This window comes from Panthera uncia, unplaced genomic scaffold (assembly GCF_023721935.1).
Source record: "Panthera uncia isolate 11264 unplaced genomic scaffold, Puncia_PCG_1.0 HiC_scaffold_1402, whole genome shotgun sequence".
NCBI classification, from domain to species: domain Eukaryota; kingdom Metazoa; phylum Chordata; class Mammalia; order Carnivora; family Felidae; genus Panthera; species Panthera uncia.
The window spans coordinates 22,082-43,969 of NW_026058033.1; the positions used below are offsets into that span (position 1 = coordinate 22,082).

Genomic DNA, 21,888 nt, shown 5'->3' on the forward strand with positions numbered 1-21,888 from the left:
AAAAAGCCCGAGGCGCTCCTGGGCCTCTAGGCCGGCAACCCAGTCAGCCTCCACGCACCTGGGGCGCGCTTCCGCCTGCAGTGCGCGCCCCTCCTACCGCCGGGTCTCAAGTCCCGCCCGGCCTGCGGAAGCGAGCACTTAGGGTCTTGGGTATTTTAACACTTTACAGGACTCTGCAGTAGACCAAGAACTTTAAAATCCCTCAGGCAGTATCGGTCACTTTGGGGTGCAGCGCACACTCCCCCCGCGGGAAGGCCCCGAGGAAGTGATGGCGTAATAAAATGAGACTCGAGGTTGTGTAAGGAATTGGCACATTTTTTGAACAGCTCTAGGTGCCCCCGTGTTTGGGGGAATGAGACAGATTTGAGTGTTGATTTCTCCAGTCATTTCAGAACCGCACTTCCTGCCAGATCGCCCAGAGAGATGCTAGAACAATCTTAGAGCACCTTGAGAGAATGCCAGTGGGTGCAAAGGCGGTTCGGGATCGGGCAGACCGGCCGCGGGCTTGTTGTCTACAAAGTAAGGGACCGCGTCCCTCACCTGTTTGGTCTTACCTCTTCGCTGGCCTTCGTTCCCAGGGTGAAAAATGGGCGGACTACTGACTCACCCACCTCACCGAGAGAAAGAGGCTGGGCGTTCCGGTTTCAGCCCCGCTACAGAAACCACTCGAGAAACGAGGAGTTTCTTTCGTTTTCAGTTCAAAGAAAAAAAAAATGCAAGAAGCGTGAACCATGCCTAGAAATGCTTCTCTCAGCGTTAAGTGGGGACGGCTAGAGGAAGGACAAATTGGGCAGTACTTATGCCGCATATTAATGTAAATCCGCACGTGTACGTATACATAAACACGCACAGACGGTGTCAAAACCCCCGGGTGTGCAAGGACACCAAGGCACCCACAGCTCTAGTCCCGACGACCGGGAGCGGCCTCTTCTGCGCTTGCGCTTTAACCGCGTTTTCCCCGACCCCCACCCCGCTGGCGCCCCGCCTCCGAGCTCGTTCCGCCCCGCCCACTTTCCCTCCCCTTCCCCAGCCCGGCCGCCCGCGCAGAGCATTGTGGGACACAAACAAAGTGCCCCCAAACAGGCTGGAGTGAGCGGAGCGGCAACGGCCGCGGCGCCGGCCCGCACGCGCGCGGCGGCGGCTCCCTCCCAACCTCCCCCTCCCCTCCCCTCACTCCCCTTCCCCTTCCCCACCCCGCCGAGAAAAACGCGAGCCGTCGCCGCGCTCCCCAAACCGCCGCCAGCCCTCGGCCAACCGCCCCCAACGGCCGCCCGCGCGCGGCTCCCCGGGCCCCCTCGCTCCTCCCCTCAGGCCCCTCGGAGCGCCGCGGGTACTTCCCTCCAGCCGCTTCGCACTCTCCCACCTCGCAGGCACGCTGCTGGTTGTACCGCCATGCCCCAGCCACAGGCTGTCCACGGGCCTAGGCGCGGCGGCCCGAGATAGGGTCCCCTCAGCCTCCCGGGGGAGGAGAGAGGCAGCGAGCCGCGCGCTCCGCCCCCTCCCCCCGGGCTGTCGCCGCCGCCGCCGCCGCCACCTCGCCGCCTCAGCCTGGCGGGGAGGAGGAGGAGGAGCACCAGGCCTCCGGGCCCCGGCACCGCCGCCCGCAGGTAATGGGGAGGGGAGGGCGAGAGGGCCGCCCGGTCCCAGCGGGGGTCTGGGCCAGCCACTTCTCGCCGCCTGTGTCTTCGGGGTGCCCCCGCCGAGGGGCTGACACCACGCGTCCCCCATCTGGGCGCTGGACGGAAAGGAAAGCCTGGTCTTGTTACCCCATCCGCTCCGGGAGACACCCCACAGGGTCCCCTCGGTGGCATTTAATCCTTCAGGGAAGAGACTAGCCTTGCCCACCCCCCCCCCCCACCCCCCCGCCAAGAGAAATCACCCCGATCTTTCAGGGTGTTCCCCATCATTTGCATGCCCGTTTGCCCCGACACCCTAACCCAAAGAAGGCAGAGGTGTTACCTCCTCTCACCTGGTCGAGCCTGAGACCTCACTGTTTTCCCCCTCTCCCCTGCTGCTTTTTCTCTGGTGCTGGAAAGAAAAGGATGGCACTCTTAAAAAATAATAACAGCGGGCACCTCTTTTTCTTCCCTACCTGAGGATCACTCTTCATCTAGTCATTTTCTGCTGGCCTAACCAGGAAAAGAGGTTACCTGCAAGTGAAATGACAAGTATATTAGAACTGATCAAAGGAAATTGCATCCTTGTGAGTTCTGTGAATCTTAACCGTAATTTAAAATAAGGACCAGTAATTGTATACTTTATTGGAACTTACAGAAATGAAGACAAAAACTTAAGTTTTTCAACACATAAGTAGATTATTGAGGTCAGGAAGAAATTCGCTTCCACTTATTTTCTTACAGTTTTATTCGGATATAGGCTAATACCATAAACTAAACAATTTGGTAGATGGAAAATAGTTTGGATAGGTAAAAATTTTGTGATTTCCTTTTGCCTAGGCTTTCAGTTGGAATTATTGGATTAAAAAAAAAAACATTATATAAATCTTCATTTCCCTCATTACTTCACATTGACTGCCAGTGGTTAATAACATTTAATTGTAGCTAATGTAGTTTCCTTATCACGCAATGTGAAAATCATGCTTTCCTGTAGTCTCGTATTTTAGGCTAACATTCATTAATTCTGGAAACCAGATTTATTTTGTGCAACACTGCTAGGCATTTTACATATGTGGTCTTATTTAATTCTCAGGACAACCTAATGACTTAGATACTATTCCTTGAATTTTATAGATGAGACATATTTAACGATAATTGCCTCACGCCCCACAACTACAAGTGAAATTTGTACCCAGATATAATTCCAGTGTAGGAATATTTTCTACCTTGCTTTTCAGTACAGGTGCACTTTTAACTTTATTACGAAAAATTTGCCTTATGAAGTTGAGAAAAAAATAGTGAATACTCCACAACCTAGGGTCAGTAACATTTATTGTTTCCTGTCTTCTCCCTGTCTTTCTGTGTGTAACATTTGAAAGTAAGTTGTAAACATCAGGACGTTCAAATATTTGAGCATGTATTTCCTTAAAATAAGGACAGGCTTCTACTTAACCCCCAAATCATTATCTAAATAATCCGTATGCAAATTTCCCCTTTATTCTAAAGCCTCCTTGAGAAATTTTTTCCCTTTCAGTATTTGGTCAAGATGAATACATTGCATTTGATGATTATGCCTTTAGTCCCTTTTAAAAAGATTAGTACCCATCTCCTTTTTTTTCTGACACTTAGTTGGCCAAAGCTGTTGTCTTATAAATGCTCCCACATTCGAGACTTTATCTATTTCCTCATAGCGGCTTTTAATTTATTCCCCTATCCCCTTGAATTTTCTGTTACTGGAAGTTAAGTCTAAAGAAAAACTCGACTAGCTTGAAGTTAAACTTCTTTGGCAAGAATATTTTTAATAGGTAATACTATGTACTTCATATTGCTTCATAAATAGGGAGATAATGTCAGACTGCTACATTGTTAGTGATGCCAGATGACCACTAAAGTGGTGACTACCAAATCTGTTATAAGGGTGTGGTTTGCCTGTCTGTGATTTGTACGCAGCCTTGGGGTAATACTTTGACACCAAGCAAATATCCTACCTTTTACTTAGTGATTTCAGCACTCCTTGGTGACTTTTGAGTAAATCACTTTTACTGGAGATTTTCTGTAAGAAAGATTTTCATCATTAACTAGGGGCAACTAAAGTTCTTCCTAAAAAATGTGGAGCAAATGCTTAATTTCTTCCCTTCAGTGGTCAATATTCAGAGTAAAGGGTTAGGGAAATAATTACCCCAGTGATGGTGAATGAGATTTTTTTTCTTCCTTTTTTGCATGACACACTATGGACTCCTGGGTTTTAATGCGTGCATTTTTTTGAATAACCATTACAGTCATTTTTCTTTTCGATCAAATTGCCCCACATTTGGACAGTAGGAACCCTTTCACCCTGGCTCCTGTGTCTTTTTTTTTTTTTTTAACTCCTGCTTGCCATTGAAGCACTCTTGGGGTGCTTTCTGGCACAAGGTACCCTACGCTTGCCTTGTTACTTTCTTTGCTCTGGATCTGGAATGGGTTGTTTAAGGAGTCTTGGTTCTTTTTGATGAGAAATGGTATGTAGATACCAAGATCAGGATGTTGGCATATTCATTGCTGCTGGAATATCATTGCTTCGAGGCCCTTTCAGAGGAGAGAACTGAAAAATGTTTTTTGCTTATTCAATCATACGTTCATAGTGATATATCCAATTCAGATTTAACATAGCTGACTTCTTTGATTTTATATTTGTCTCAAATGAAAATCTTGGTGCCTAATAGAATTAACATACTTAACTTTATCCTACTGTGTATACATGCAGTCATTTAAAAATAACCGTAACAATATTCTACTATCATTAAGCTTCCCCCACATTTTAAGAGTTCTTTGCACTTATTTTTGTCCTTAGAATATATTCTATGAAGGGTGTATAATGGGAATGCTTAGGGTGTTCAGAAGTCCCTTGGAATATTTTTCTGTTTGTTTAGCTACCAATTTGATATGGTTCATTGGTTTTATTTATTATTTTAGAGTTGTATTTATTTTTGAATATGTAAAATACATGGTTCAAAAGACAAAATAATTTTTTGAAAGTATGGCTAAAGAAGTCTCACCCAAATTAATTTTTAAGATGAAGTATTCTTTATCTTTGCCATACCTTTTAATATCTAATATATATCTTAACTGCAGAAGGTTTATCAGTAGACAGAGTATGTTACTTGCTTGAAGTGATATAGGAGTAATTTTAAGTTTTGCAATTAGATTCTGATTCCTCTGGCAAAGAGAAAACATTAAGACTAATCTTTCAAGGTGAGCAGAAAAGTAGATTTCAAGCTTGTTTTTACAAGCTTCTACTTGAAAATCATGTCTTTAAAGAGGTATGTAGGTGGTGGAAGTTTTGTGTCTTTCATCCACTTGCATGCCACACAACAAAATTGACATACATATGCTTTCTGCAGATATAAAAGGCATTTGGACATGTGATCAGTGATGACAGCACATTTTATTTGGATTGGGCAAAATTTTATAGAAATTATAATTATGTGTTCAAATGAGGGATTAGGAGGGAGCAGTGGTTATCTAAAGTGGGCAGAGCACAATTAGGCAGTTTATCAATCACCTGTCACCCAGGTGCTAAAAAGCAAAAGATGTGTCCAGTGTGTTTGCCTCGTGTATACCACTACTGCTTTTGGTAACAGAGTGAATATAGATTTCCTTAAGGGAGTGGAGTGGGAAAATGGAGAATGCATGTGCTTTGGACCTATTCCCCCTCATTCTCTCTTTAATCTCAGTAAAATAGATTTCCCAGTATTATTAGAACACAAAGTAGGAGGGAAATGCCACAAATAATTGCATAGGTATGTATAACCACATAACAAGTAGAACCTATTGTGGGTAGACTGAATGGACGAATATGCTAATGATGATAATTGCTAACGTTTGTTGAGCCCTTTCAAAAAGCCAGCATTGTACTAAACATTGCATACAACATCTCATTTAAATTTCACACTAACTCTTGATATTGCCTAATATCTTACTTAGCAAGTAAGGAGACTGATATCCAGGTTTCAAACTCAAGTCTGTCATCAGAATTAGCATTTTACTACTTTGGTACACCTCATAGCTAAATATAACGGGTAATAAAATATATTTTCATTCACCATGAATTAAAGGAATTATATGGTTGATGTTTGTCCTGTAGCAACACCGAAGATTACATGCCAAGAGCCCCAAGTGCTTGTCAGGTTTATTATACATCCTTAGTATTACTATCAGACTTTGCTTCAGAAACTGCATAGTTTAGGAGATGCCTTGGTGGCTCAGTTGTTTGAATGTCCAGTCCAACTCTTGATTTCAGCTCAGTTCATGGTCTCTGGGTTTGTGGGATTGAGCGCCGTATCGGGCTCTGTGCTGACAGTGCAGAACCTGCTTGGGATTCTCTCTCCCTCTCTGTCTCAAAAATAAATAAACTTTACATAGTACAACATCAGAAAGCAAGATGGATTGGCAGATGGATAGATATGTGATAAATCAAGTATTATAATGTTAATGGTAGAATCTAGGTATGGTTATGCAAGCATTCATTTGTAAAATTCTTTAAATTTCTGCTTTGTCTGAAATTTTTCATAATAAAATGTTGGAGGGAGTGATTAACAGTATATTGTAATTATAAGACAATTTTGATGGCTGTATAAAAACCAGTAACGAGCGATATCCTCTATGCCTAGAATGGTTCTCTTAAATTTTTAGTATGTCTTCCTAGCCTATAAAGGATAAAACACTTGTCACTGAAAGTGGTCAAGCATCAAAGGCTCTTTTAAAGGGGTTTTCTTCATTAGTTAGGGGATCCCTAATTAATTAGGCTCCTTCCGGCTATAGTTTTTTAATATCTTTAAAAATATTACATATATCAAATGTATGTATATATTTTTCTCCTTGTAGTTTTCTGATATTTTGTAGACTGCTATTGAGCATACTTTTCATATAAACTTTATGGGGAGTTTTTACTTTAAAAAAATTTTTTTAACCTTTATTTTTGAGAGACAGCACAAGTAGGGGAGGGGCAGAGAGAGAGAGACACAGAATCTGAAGCAGGCTTCAGACTCCCAGCTATCAACACAGAACCCCATGCAGGCTGGAACCCACAAACTGTGAGATCATGACCTGAGCTGAAGTTGGACACTTAACCGACTGAGCCCCCTCCCCCCCCCCCCCCTCCCCCCCCCCCCCCCCCCCCGGGCCCCCCTAGGGTGTCTTTACTTTAAATGCCCCACGTTGATGACCAGATACTGGACACTTAACTGACTGAGCCCCCCAGGCACCCCTGGGGTGTTTTTACTTTAAATGTCCCACGTTGATGACCGCAACAGATGATTCTCCAGATACCTAAGAATGATTGGGCAAAATTTATCCCCTGTTAAACTGAAAGCCACGTTGGTTTTTTTGTTCTTTATGTTAGAAATACATCACCCCATTTTAGGCAATGAGCTGGAAGTCTCTAGATTCTTAGTCACAGGATCTAAAATAGTGATTGTATACATTAGATTTGTATTATACTCCTGCTTGAAGGTACATTGACTATTACATTAATTTCTTCACTAACATTATTAGTGCCAAAGGTGAACTTAGCACATGTTTACATAACTCATTGTGGAGTAAATCACTGACTTGTATCATCATGGTATGTCATACTGATATTTCCTTCTTAGAATAGTGAAAACTGGTGGATGAAAATGTGTCACTCTTCTTGGAGAACATTGTCCTTGTTTCCACATTGAATGTTCTCCTATTTTAATAATTTTTAGTATAGCTTTAAAAACTTACAATTGGTTTATACCCACTCAATTTACAGTTTCTGTATTCTGTATTGCTATCCTACAGCTATTAAAATGTATGTATTTCTATGTGCTGAGGGAATTGGCTATTCATTTGGCTTTGATTGTTTTGGATGTATTCAGCACAACTACAGACGTGTTGGGGTAGCATATAACCAAGACTGAATCTCTGGAATCAGAATTTTGTGGAACTGCTACCCCTCTGGCCTCTGAAGCAACTTTAGATTTAACTGATTTCCTCTTAATTTAGATCTTAACTTGCTAAGTGTCTGATCCTCACCTACTATTAGCAAGGAAAAGCAAGCAGATTCAATACTAGTTTCTATTAAATATCTTATTTGTGCTCTTTGATAAAATTGGGAAATCTTTGGTCTAAACAGAAAAATAAAATGTATGAGTTTTCAGGGACTCAGACATACCTACTTTGCTTCCATTTAGTATTTCTTTTACTGGTGGTATTTACTGGTGTGTGTGTGTTGTATGTTTTCTTTCTTCCACTTTATCTTTTTGTCCTTTTTACGTTTTGACTACCTGAATTTTACTTTTTTTTTTTTTTTTGGCTCTGTTTTTCTCCTTTCTGCTTTGGATCTGCCAACACTGCTCACTTTTTTTGTGACTTTCTGTTACTGTATGAGCACAGTTGCTTTTATATTTGGTGCCTTTTGCGTGCCGTATAAAACTATACAAACCATACTTCTGTGAGAATTGTTTGTATTACAGGAGTCACTGCCTCTGTTTTTTTGGCCAACTTGGTATTATGTCTTCCTCATTTCTTTCTACTTTGCTCAACTAGGTTTACTTTGAGAGCCAGTACAGAATAGTGTTAAGAGCAGACTGGGTTCAAATCTTGACTCTTTTACTTACTACTTGTGTGATCTTGGGCCAGTTCCCTTAACTTCTTTGTGCTTTGTTTTCCTTGTTGGTAAAATGAAGATGCCACGGGATACCTATTCCAAGATTGTGTGAAAATTAAATTTTTTAATATGCAAAAAGTACTTAGAACAATGCCTGGTACATATTGAGTACTATATAAGTGTTAATATTGACTTGTGATTATTGTTCTTTTTTAAAGAATAATTCAAAGTCATTGATTATTTTTTTTTACAGTTTATTGAGATAAAACTCAAAAGCCATAGATTATTGCCACCACAGATTTGTGGTCTCCCAGTTTTATTTGGGTCTTTCAGTACCTCCTAGCCGTCCTTCTGGGTTTTTTATCTCCATACATTTCTCATGTTTCATTTTCCTCAAAATTGTACTTTATCTCCTCTCTTCTCAGCATTCTACCTCTACCTATAGTTTCAAAGAGAAATAACATAAAAGCCAAAGCTGTCAGACAAGAACTCTCACTACTTGTCACCACCCACCTATAAACTGTAACTGCACCCTTCCTTGAACTCTTTTTTCCTGTCACTGGGTCTCCTGTTTAAGGCTAATTTTTTCACTCAGGCATTGAATCCGGTTTCTCCCTGTCCAGGGACCTTGTGTTGTCTGTTATCACTGTTTCCTGTATCTTCAACTTTTCCTTTTTCTCTGAGTCTTTTCCAACAACTATCAAAACAATCTGTCTATATTTTACCACAATAAAAATAATAAATCTGGGGGAAAAGCATTCTCTAGTTTCTCCCATTCTATAAAAATACCAGCATCCTCCTTTGAGCCCTTATTTCCCTCCAGTGAACTCCCTTGCTCTATCTTTAGAAGCAGACTTCTTCAGATTGGATTGCCTATACTCACAGTTTTTACTTCCTCATTTCTGTACATTCTTTATCAATTGCAGTCTAACTCTCTAATATGTGCTATTATAAGGTCATCAGTATTTCCTTGTGATTATATTGAATAGACTGGTTTATATCTTATTTGACCTATCAGCAGCATTTGACACTGAAAACCACTCCTTGAGATATTCTGCACCCTTGGTTTTTGGAATATTCTACCATCCTGGTCATTCTGTATATCTTTTCCAGGTTTTCTTTTTGCTGTCTCCCACCCGCTTTTTCCTCCTCTGTTTTTCCTCATCATTCTAGCTGAAGGTTTATCAATTTTGCATTGTAGCTAGATTCTCTTTAAAGAACCATTTTGGCTTTAATTTGTTCTGTGCTCTATTTCCTATTCAATGGTAGAAGCCTAGGCCATTGATTTTTTAAATTTTATTTTAATTTTTTATTTATTTTTAATTTAGAGAGCACCTGTGTGAGTAGGGGAAAGAGCGGGGGGGGGGGGGGGGGGCGGGGGAATCTTAAGCAGGCTCCATACTCAGCACAGAGCCGGATGCAGGGCTTCATCCCAGGTCCCTGAGATCATGACCTGAGCCGAAATCAAGATTCAAGATGCTCAACCAACTGAGCCACTCAGGCGCCCTGATTTATTTTAATTGCAGTGAAATATACATTTACATATTTATTTCCTTAACTATTTTTAAGTGTACAGTTCAGTAGCATAAAATACATTCACATTGTTATGCAACCATCACCACCATTCATCTCTAGAACTCTTCTTATCTTGCAAAACTGTAACTCTGTACCCATTAAATAATAACTTTCCATTCTTCTCCCTCCCTAAGCCCCTGGCAGCCATCCTTCTACTTTGTTTCTATGACTCTGACTACTCTGGAAACCTCATATCGCCATCATACAATGTCCTTTTGTGACTGGCATATTTCATTTAGCATAATATCCTCAGGACTTATTCATATTGTAGTGCCTATCAAAATCCCTTCATTTTTAAGACTAAATGATATCCCGTTGTATGTATATATCACATCTTGTTTATCCATCATCTGTTGACAGACACTTGGAGTATCTCTACCTTTTGGCCATTGTGAATAATACTCCTATGGATATTTGCATACAAATAGATGTTCATGTCCCTGCTTTCAATTCTTTCGGGTATATACCAGAAGTAGAATTGCTGGATCATATGATAATTCTATTTTTAAGTTTTTATGCACCCCAATACTGTTTTACACAGTGGCTACACTTACATTCCTACCAGTGGTGCACAAGGATTTTTTTCCTCCACATCCTCACCAACACTTGTTGTTTTCTGTGTGATTTGTGATTTTTTATTTAATCGGAGTCATCCTAATGGGAGGTGGCAGGGTGTATGGTCATAGGCCATTGATTGTTTTTTTTTAGACATTCTTTTCTAATATGTATATTGAAAGCTATAATTTTTACCTTAAGCACTGCTTTAGCAGCATCCCACAAATGTTAATAATGTATTTTAATTATTACTCAATAAAAAATACTTTTCTGTTTCCCTCATTGATTCCTTCAATAAACCTATGGATTATTTCAACATTTTATTTCCAAATATTTGAGGTTTTCTCGATAACTCATTGATTTCTAATTGTGTGTATATATAGAGAGAACACTTTTGTGTGCATTCATTACTTTAAAATTTAAGATTTGTCTTATGGCCCAGCATATCTGTTTTGATAAGCATACTGTGTTACACTTGAAAAGAATGTGTATTCTGCACTATAAATATCAAGTCAAGGTGATTGGTGGTACTGGTCAGATCTTTTTATGTCTTCACTGACTTTTTTTTGGAAGGGGGCCCAATTCTACCAGTTATTGAGAGGGGTATTAAAATTTCCAAGTATTTTTACGGGTTGTCTTTCTCCTTAATTCTGTCAGTGTTTGCTGCTTGTATTTTAAAGCATTGTTATTAGGTGCACACACATTTCTTATTGTTACACACCTCTGTATCTCTGGTAATATTTTTGTCTTGAAGTCTATCTGATATTAAAAATATCACTCCAGCCTATCTGTCTTTATTGTCTGCATGGTATATCTTCTAACATACCTGTGTCCTTTTATTTCTTTCTTTCTTATAAAGAGCATATAGTTGGGCTTGGATTTTTAATCCTATTCTGCCTTTTATTTTTTTTATTTTTATTTTTTTTAATGTTTATTTTTATTTTTGAGACAGAGACAGAGCATGAACGGGGGAGGGGCAGAGAGAGAGGGAGACACAGAATCGGAAGCAGGCTCCAGGCTCTGAGCCATCAGCCCAGAGCCCAAGGTGGGGCTCGAACTCACGGACCGCGAGATCGTGACCTGAGCTGAAGTCGGACGCTCAACCGACTGAGCCATCCAGGTGCCCCCTGTTCTGCCTTTTAATTGAAATGTTGAGTTCGTTAAAATTTAGTGTAGTTAAATGAAGTCCACAATCAAATTGTTGGAAGGGTTGGTTCCTTCTGAGGGAAGGAACCTATGAGGGAACTATCTATTCTTCGGTAAATTTTTTTAAATGTTTGTTTATTTTTGGAAGGGAGAGAGATACAGAGTGCCAGCGGGGGAGGGGCAGAGAGAGAGAGATGGAGACACAGAATCTGAAGCAGGCTCCAGGCTCTGAGCTGTCAGCACCGAGCCGTGGGATCATGTGAGCCGAAGTCAGATACTTGACTGACTGAGCCACTCAGGCGACCCAGGCACGATCCCTTCTATGCCTTTCTTCTTGCCTCTGGCTTGTGGCAGTATACCTCCAGTCCTCACTTGTTCTCCCTGTGTGTCATATCCCCTTTATATAACGACATCCTAATTACATCATTTTAACTTGATTACCTTTGTGGAGAGCCTGTTTCCCAATAAGGTAACATTCTCAGTTGTGGGGCATAAGACTTCAACATATTGGACAGGGAGGAGACAAGATTGAATCCATAATAAGACACATTTAAAGTTCAGCAGTAGGAACACCTGGGTGGCTCAGTCGGTTGAGCGTCTGGCTCTTGATTTCTGCTCGTGTGATGATATCACGGCTGGGTTTGTGAGTTTAAGTCCCACGTCAGGCTCTGCACTGACATTTCGGAGCTGGCTTGGGATTCTCTCTCTCTTCCTCTCTCTCTGCCCCTCCCCTGCTTGTGCTTTCTCTCTCTCAAAATAAAAATAAAGTTGGCAGCAGTGCAAAGGCCTGTTGGGTAAAGCCACTGTACTTGTGTACATATTTTAAAACAAACACATTGGAACTCCAGTAGTTGATGTGAGCACTTAAAAACTCTTTAGGGAAAAAAAAAAGAACTCTTTATTTATTTATTTTTTTTTCAACGTTTTTTATTTATTTTTGGGACAGAGAGAGACAGAGCATGAATGGGGGAGGGGCAGAGAGAGAGGGAGACACAGAATCGGAAACAGGCTCCAGGCTCCGAGCCATCAGCCCAGAGCCTGACGCGGGGCTCGAACTCGCGGACCGCAAGATCGTGACCTGGCTGAAGTCGGACGCTCAACCGCCTGCGCCACCCAGGCGCCCCAAAAAAAGAACTCTTTAAATGCTAATTAACTAAAACTGACTTGAATTTAACTTGCTCCTGTAAGGATCTATGAATAAGACCCGACTTCAAGCTTTCTGTCTAGTAATAATGAATTGATGTTAAAGCTGATACTCCTTGTGTATTATGATTGAATCCTTGTGAATGGCAACATGATGGGATAGGGGAAGGGACTGGGAATTTGAATTTTTTAGTCAGATAGACCTCTGTTCAAATCCTGTTCTTATTTATTTATAGGACTGCAGGCAAATTAATTTAACGTTTAGTTTCCTCATTTATAACAATTTAAAAAACTACTTTCTCTGAATTCTGAGCCAAGAAAGAGATAAAGACACTTGGTGAATTAATCAATCTATATTAACTGCTCTTCTCTTGATACAGAAATTAACAATCAGCGTGACTCTGGCTACCAGCAATGAGAGGAAATTCTAATAGTTGAATGTTACAGGTTTAACTGATTTATTGTTTTAGTCCAGGTAAATCTCAGTCTCTTAAATTCTGAACTAAGAAGGACTTCTTCATGTAGCAAAATGATTGAAATCTTTGTTTGATTATAAAATATGGCTAGTTATAAAAGTTAAACGATTTCTTTATAGCTCAGATTCAGAAATCTCTTTGAAATTCTTCCTGAAAACGTTAATAAACACTTAAGGAAGACTATTGGAAAATAAACCATCATCAAATTAAAGATCACATATACTTTATAAGTGTTCAGAGAAAGTAAAAGTGTTCTCAAATATGAGTACTCATGTGAATCCATTCTAAAAAGTGTACTTCCTTTCATAGAAAAATACATATATTTGGTTTTGCTTAGAGTGACAACAGAATAACAAGTTTTCTTAGAACAAAATTTAAAATTGTGGTACTATAATATTTGTAAGGGAAAAAAAATCTTGATTCTAAGGAAAATAATAGTGAAAAACATACTCTTGTAACTTAATAAGTTTTTAGAGAGAGAAGTAATTGAGTAGCAATTTTCACTAGTTCCTTCATATTCTGTGTAATTTTAGCATGAGGTTTTTACTTTGAGTTATGGCTCTTCTGTTCTTAAACCAGCTGTTTTAACAGGTTTTCTATAAAATATTTGCATGTTGTGTATGTTAAACTCTTTACTTCATGTATTTTGTTTCAAGTTTTATTTTGTTGTTGTTTGCAGTTACACTTTTATTAATAATGTAATTCAATGTAAAAGAATATGTTTATTCCAGAAATAAGCACCATAAACCACAAACGTTTCTTCCAACATTCTTTAATTGCCCTTTCTGTTAGGCATTTATAGAATGCACACAACCTCAGTCTCTTAAGTAGCATGTGGATCTATAAGACAGCAAGATCTGTAAACAGTTGATCATCTATTATACGTAAGCTACTGAGGTAGAGCAATGATCCTTTTGTGGCCATAAAGGGATGCCCAGTGAAAATCACTGCACTATAATTAGTGTTACTAGAAAGAAGATAATATGTGAATGGTATAGAAAAAGAAATTATTAAGAACCTCCATGTAATGTCCACATGAAGATTTTACACAAATGTTCATAACAGCTTTATTTGTAATAGCCTCAAACTGGAAATAACTCAAACGTCTGTCAACAGTTAAATGATAAACAGATTCTGGTATATCTATACAAATAGAACAGCACTCAGTAATAAAAAGCCAGATTCTTGAGCCCAACAACATGGATGAATCTCAATAATTATACCCAGTGAAAGAAGCCAGATAAATAAGAAAGTCTATATTATATAATTCTATTAATATAAAATTCTAGAAAATGTAGCTAATCTAAAATGAAAAGCAAATCATTAGTTCCTGAGAGGAGTAGGAGGGAGAAATTGCAAAGAGGCACAAATGTCTGGGGGTCATGGAAATTTTCCGTATCTTGATCGTAGTGATGATATATGTTAAAACTGATCAAATTATACACTGTATTATACAGTTTATTGTACAGCAGTTCTAGCTCAAGCACTTATGAAATGATTTTTAAAGAACACGGGTATGATTGATTTCATAAATATATTGGAATTGTCCTTGGAGAGGAGACAGAGTATAATCCCTGGTAAACCTAAATTGGTATTATATAAACTGCCAAATTAGTGGTCAAGACAGAAAATACTGCAGGAGTTAGATGGAGGGAAAGGCATCATAGCTTAATAATAAAGTAAGGACAGGATGTAATTAAAGTCAGAGTTTCTGATTTTAAGCCCCTGTTAGGCCACTTATTTTCTCTGATATTATTTTTCTTTAAAGAGTTTTCCTTATCTACTTCAGAAGGTCTTTAAGATCCAAAGAAAATATATTTGAAAGCATATTGTAATCTAAAAAGTGACATACAGAGGCACCTGGGTGGCTCAGTCAGTTGAGCGTCTGGCTCTTGGTTTTGCCTCAGGTTATGATCTCACAGTTTTAGTGAGTTCAAGCCCCAAGTCGGGCTGACAGTGTGGAGCCTGCTTGGAATTCTCTCTCTGCCTCCTTTCTCTCTGCCCCTCCCCTGCTCACGGTTGGTCTCTCTAAGTCAATCAATAAAAACTTTAAAATAGAAAATAAAAAGTGACATACTAATGAGAGGTATTGCTGATAATCTAGGGTAGAAGGAAGAGCAAATAAAATAGTATTTGACCTGTTGAGAGCAATGAGGAGGGAATTCCAAAAAGGGATGAAACATATAGAAGTGGAAATTATATATAATTGGAGAATGAGTCAAAATCAGTTTGGAGCAAATAGTTAATATTGGAGAGTAGAAAGGGAAAGATAACAGCCTAAAGCATCTAAAAATGTAGAGTGAAGAGAATATGAAACAGTAAGAAATATTAGCATCAGGATATGATTTTCTGTTTATTAGCCCTATGATTTTGAATAAGTCAGTTCTTCTCAGCTTCAGTTTCCTCACCAATTTAATGGGAAGAGGATAATCTGCCTTATCTCAAGGGTTTTGTATATTGAAATCAATATCAAATGTATATGAAAGTGCTGAAAAGAACAAAGTGTACTGTTTAGTTTTGTGTAATGGGGCCCTGAGGTTGCTCAGTCAGTTAAATGTTCAACTCTCGATTTCAGCTCAGGTCATTATCTTACAGTTGGTGGGATTGAGCCCCGCATCAAGCTCTGTGCCGACAGTACGGAGCTTGCTTGGGATCCTTTCTCTCCCTCTCTCTCTCTGTTCCTCTTCCACTCACATTCTCTTGCATTCTCTCTCTTAAAATAAATAAACTTAAAAAAAAATGTTCTGAAATGAGAATTTAAGAAAAAAGAGTTGTTTTGTGTGATAAGGCATGAGGTAGTAAGTGCTGGACTCAGACGATTATATTTAGAAAAAAAATTTTTAATGTTTATTTTTGAGAGAGAGAGTGTGTGTAAGTGGAAGAGGGGCAGAGAGAGAGACACAGAAACCAAAGCAGGCTCTGAGCTGTCAGCACAGAGCCCGAGGCGGGGCTCGAACCCATGAACTGTGAGGTCATGACCTGAGCCGAAGTCCAGCGCTTAACCTACTGAGCCACCCAGGTGCCCCATGATGATTATATTAGAGAATATTTGAATAATGGTGAAGGATTAATTTGAGGTTGGTGAGGCTAAAGGCAAGGAGACCAGTCAGAATGTTTGAGTAGTCCAAAGCAATGACTAATGAAGAAAGGAAGGAAAGGATGGATTTGAGATCGGTTTTAGAGACCAAGTCTATGTTAGGAAGAAAAGGGAAAGATAAAAGTTGTATTTGTTTCCTGTGTCTGTTGTAATAAATATCACAAAGTGGAAGGCTTAAAGTAACAAAGGAGGGGGTACCTACATGGCTCAGTTGGTTGAGTATCTGACTCCTGATTTCAGCTCAGGTCGTGATCTCACAGTTCCTGGGTTCAGGCCCCTCATTGGGTTCTGCACTGACAGTGTGAAGCCTGCTTGGGATTCTCTCCCTCTTTTCTGCCCCGCCCCCCCCCTTTCTCTCTCAAAATAAACATTTTTAAAAAATAATAAGGGGCCCCTGGGTGGCTCAGTCAGTTAAGCATCAGACTCTTGGTTTCAGCTCAGGTCATGATCTTGCAGTTTGTGGGATCGAGCCCTGCATTGGGCTCTGTGCTGGTGGCATAGAGCCTGCTTGGGATTCTGTCTGTCGCTCAAATAAAAAACATTAAAAAAATTTTTTTAATAATAATAACAAAGTAACAAATGTATTCTCTCACAGTTTTGGAGCCCAGAAGTTCAAAATCACTATCACTGCCATGAAATCAAGGTATTGGCGGGTACCCACTCCTACGGAGTGGCTTCCATATGGCTCTAGGGGCAAATCTGTTCCTTGCCTCTTCCAGCTTCTGGTGGCTGCAGGCACTCTATGGCTTGTGGCCACAATACTCTAATTTCTGCTCCATCTTCACATCACCTTCTCCGATGGGTGTCAGATTTCCTTTTATCTCTCTTTTATAAGAATGCTAATGTTTGTATTTAGGGCCTACCTGGATATTCCAGGCAATCTCCTTAAGATACTTAACCATACCTGTAAAGTCTTTGCCATAATAGTAACTTTTGCAAACTCCAGGGATTAGGACGCAGACGTATTGGGGAGAGTGACCTTTTTAAGTCATAGATGACTCCCAGGTCTTTTGCTTTTGTATTGGTGGTCTCATTGGCCAGAGAACTTCAAGAGGAAGTCCTCACATACGTGAGGAACGATGATGAATTCAGTTGGACCTGTTGAAGTACATCTGTATATGAATATTCATTTTGGGGTCAGAAAACCTGAATCAAGTGACTTAAACATTGAGGACATTTATTATTTCACACAAAAACAAAACAAGAAATCCTGGAGTAAGATAGTTTCAGAGTTGGTTATTCAGCAATTCAATGACCTCATTAAGAACCCACGTTCTCAACTTTTTGCTTTGCTATCCTTAGGCTGTATCTCTCCTTATGGTTCCAAGATGGCCCCCGTAATTCTAGGCTTTAAATTCAGGGATGAAAACACCTAGCTGGCTAGTTTTCTGTGCTTGTTTATTGTTGTTGCTGTTCAAATAAGCAGCTCTAACTCCTGGGACTCCAGCAGGTTCTATTCCTCTTAGCCAGGTAAACATTTTCCTTGACTATCTTTGACCTAAATAGAGCTATTACATCTACATTGCAAATTTGTTGAAGCAGATAGCATGTGTATACACATGTGCGCACGTGCACACACACACACACACACACACACACACTCCTCTATGATGGTCTTAAGTGACAGTGGATTTTAGTACTTTTTTTTTTTAAGTTTTTATTTATTTTGGGTAGTTGGGGGGATCCGAGGAGGGCTCCATACTGACAGCAGATAGCCTGATGCAGGGCTTGAACTCAAAATCCTGACCTGAGCCGACATCAGAGACATCAGACGCTTAACCAAATGAGCCACCCTGGGGCCCCAAGATTTTAGTACCTTTTGATGTGCAGATTTGAAGATAAGGAACCAACTTTTTCTGGGCTTGGTCAGAGTTTAAGCAGCCCATTCATCTTGCTTAGTCTTTAAGTTCTTGTCTGCAAATTTCTAACCATTTCTTGATTTAACATTAAACATTAAAGTAGTGGGTAGTGTGGTGTGGGGACTCTCCTGGGAATCCTCAGAACCTTTCAGAGGGTTTACAACATCAAAATGGTTTTATAACAGTATTAAGATATTAAGGTATAATTAAATTAATTATATTAAGATATAATTTTTTTAGTTTAGTTTTTTTTTCCCCCCAAGTAATCTCTATACACAATGTGGAGATCAGACTTAACAGTTTCAGGATCGAGTGTCTCATGGTCTACTAACTGAGCCAACTAGGTGCCCCCCTCCCACCCCACCCCCACACACCTCCCCCATTACCTGTTTGTCAACACTTTCAACGTTCTTCTGGTTTTTGGTGTTTATTGACTTTGCTGGATTTAACAATATCCATAAACACTTCAAAATGAAGCATGGAGAGAGCAAACAAGAGAGCAAAGACTTAAATGACCATGCAGGACCATTTTATATCATCTCTTGGAAGTAGGCATATTTAACAGTCTTGCTCCTGAGTATGACTTTGATTTATCAATAAAAGTTGATTAGTAGGGAAGTATCTGTAATTTTTCTGAATTTGCCTGTGAAGGGATGGTAGCTGAGAGAAGATTTCCAGGTTTTAACAGGAGGCGAGGGGGTGACTCAAAAATGAAGACTAGATTTTAAGCTCTGGGTGACTGGGCAATTCAAAGTACCCATCATTAACAAAATTAGAAATTCTCCATGAAATATCAGTTGAGAATTTAAGTTCAGTTTTGGATGGTGAATTTGAAACATGGCAAACACATTCAGAAGTAATTGTCTAGTGCTTTAGCTGGTCATTAGAGACCCAGAATTGAAGTTCAGGAATTCAGCCAGAGTTGACAGAGTCAAAGATCTATCAGTAAGGATAGTTCATCTATTACTCAGTTCTGTTCCATATTGTGTACATACTGTGTGCTAGGCATTGTGTGCTTTCCATATGCTCATTTAATCCTGATTAAGATCTAGATCTGTCTGAACTACAAAGCTTCTTAGTATACATGCTGTCTCCAGGCAACATTAGAATATTAATTGGTAACAAGTATAGTGAAATTAATAAAGCTTAACTATATCTGAGGTGGAGAAATTTGTTACCGGGTTGGGGCAATGTGAAAAACTATAATTCTTTTAATTAATACATAGTGCTGTGTCAAAAGATTGAACATACATCCTTATAACAATGTTTGTAGTTAAAAGAGACAGGGCATATCTAGAATTCAAAGCCTCAGTAGAAATTGAGTTATGATGTGAGGTATGTGTGTGTGTGTGTGTGTGTGTGTGTGTGTGTGTGTGTGTATATATATATATATATATATATGGTTTATTAGGAAGATTTGAGCTAGTAAGTTCGTTAAAAAATTAAAGCTAATAGTGTTTTTAAAAAACTTTATTGTCGATTTTTATATTTATGGATTAAAAAGTTGTTTTTTAAATATTTATTTTGGGGAGAGCCCAAGCGGGGGAGGAGGAGGATCCGAAGCAGGCTCTGTGCCAACAGGCTGACAGCAGCAAACCCGATGCGGGGCTTGAATTCATGAACTTCAAGGTCATGACCTGAGCCTAAGTCGGATGCTCAACTGACTGAGCCACCCAGGTGCCCCTATACATTGAAAAGTTGTAACTGTAGATAGATGTATTTTCCCTGGACATTCAGATCATCAGAATAGGCTAATGTTTGGTATTTTCACACTTTTTTTTCTCTCCATAGTGTTTTACAACAAATATTACGACTAAGATTCAGCTTTCACAATTCTGGCTCAACAGCAGTTCTTGTTTTTGTTTTTGTTTTTGTTTTTTTTCAGACATTGTTTTGTTATAGAATTTGACATTGTATCAGTTTGACGATTTAGAAAGATATTTTACTGCAATGAGTCTTAACTTTTTCCCACCTGAGTCTGGCTTTTTTAGTTGTATAAAAGCAGTTGGTCACTTTCAGGATAGTTCATTACTAATTTGAACAGATTGAATGTGAGTTCTAGAAGTAGTAAGATAAAAATTTTATTCTAATAAGAACAATTGTTCCTGTGTGGAAACAATTATTCTTACACTATTACCAAAGCAATGGAAAGAGTACTTGTCACAATTTAGTAATACTGGCTCCAAGTTCTGTTTTTAACTGATTTTGTACAAAACAGTAGACTCCCAAGAACCAAGTAATCTCGGTTCTGCTTCCATTTTCCATTAAGTTATTGACTTGGTTAACCCTTCTGGGCTTTCTTAAACAATTTTTTAAATGTTTTTTTTATTTTGAGAGAGGGCCTCGGCATGCGAGCAGAGGGAGAGGGAGAATCCCAAGCAGGCTCCACGCTCAGCTCAGAGCCCGACACAGGGCTTAGTTCCACCAACTGTGAGATCATGACCAGAGCCAAAATCAAGAGTCAGACACTTACCCAACTGAGCTACCTCTTTAACTTCTAAGATAATGTTTAGGCCACGAATAATATCTATGGTATAGAAGAGTGAAAACTCTCAGTCCCAGAGTCAGACCTGTCTGGCATATGGTTCCTCTGAAGACAATATAGTAGTGACTGTATCAAAACACATTGTTTCTCCATAGTCTGTCTACAAAGACTGATAATCTCCAGAGTTGATACAGGTTCTGTTCTTGACCAACTTTAGTCAGGGTCCTCAAAGTAGCAGATCTTACCAGAGGTTTTGTGATAGATTTTTTATCCATTGAGAGTTAAAGCTAGAGCTTAAGAAATGGAGCTTCCATGGCTTTATTGCCCCATCCTGTGTAAAGAACTTTTACTAAGGTGGTTGTGACAATTACGAATTATTCATGTGTGATTATTATAGTTACTTCAGTTTTATTTTATCCATGAGTAAATTCTTTTAAATGTTTTATTTTTGAGAGAGAGCACAAGTCGGGGAGAGGCAGAGACAGAGGGAGACACAGATCTGAAGCAAGCTTTAGGCTCTGAGCCGGGCTTGAGCCCACAAACCTCAAGATCATGACCTGAGCCAAAGTGGGATGCTTACCGACTGAGCCACCCAGGTGCCCCAATCCATGAATAAATTTTTAATGAGAATGATGAGTAAGAAAAGTGTATACATCCATATTGCCTATAAGCAAGAGATGATGCAGTGAAAAAATTTGCAGTAACATAATATACAGTGTAATTCTATAAATTTTACCTACATAAGTGCTTGCCTTTTTTTTTTTTTAACGTTTATTTTTGAGAGAGAGGGAGAGAGAGCGCGTGGGGGAGGGGCAAAGAGAGAGGGAGACACAGAATCCAAAGCAGGCTGCAGGCTCTGAGCTATCAGCAGAGCCTGACACGGGGCTCAAACTCACAAACTGTGAGATCTGACCTGAGCCTAAATTCGGAGCTTAACCGACTGAACCACCCAGGAACACCTCCCCCCCCCCTTTTTTTTTAATGTTTACTTACTTTGAGAGAGGAGAGTGCACATGAGCCAGGGGTGGGGTGGAAGTGGAGGGGCAAAGAGAGAATCCCAAGCAGGCTCTCCACGCTGTTAGCATGGAACCCAACGTGGGTCTTGATCCCATGGACTGTGAGATCATGACCTGAGCTGAAATCAAGAGTCGGAAGCTTTACTGACTGAGCCTCCCAGGCGCCTCTGTGCTTGCCTTTTTAAATATTATCTGTGAAGAGAGTCAGGAAAAAAAAAAAATCAAGATTTCTTATTGTAAGAGCTTAATTTTTATAAGTGAGATCGAACATACTCCTCAATTTTATTTATATAAAAATGAAGTTTTTGAT

General features: G+C 39.7%; 1 protein-coding gene across 1 annotated transcript in view; it reads left to right on the forward strand.

The window, feature by feature from the left end:
- The first annotated feature begins 1,221 nt into the window (after positions 1–1,221).
- The window catches only part of LOC125917022 (zinc finger and BTB domain-containing protein 44), a 60,868-nt gene continuing 40,201 nt past the window's right edge, over positions 1,222–21,888 (forward strand). The window contains exon 1 of the mRNA XM_049623275.1: positions 1,222–1,607. The gene's annotated coding sequence lies outside the window, so the exon portion shown is untranslated. The remainder of the gene's footprint in view (positions 1,608–21,888) is intronic.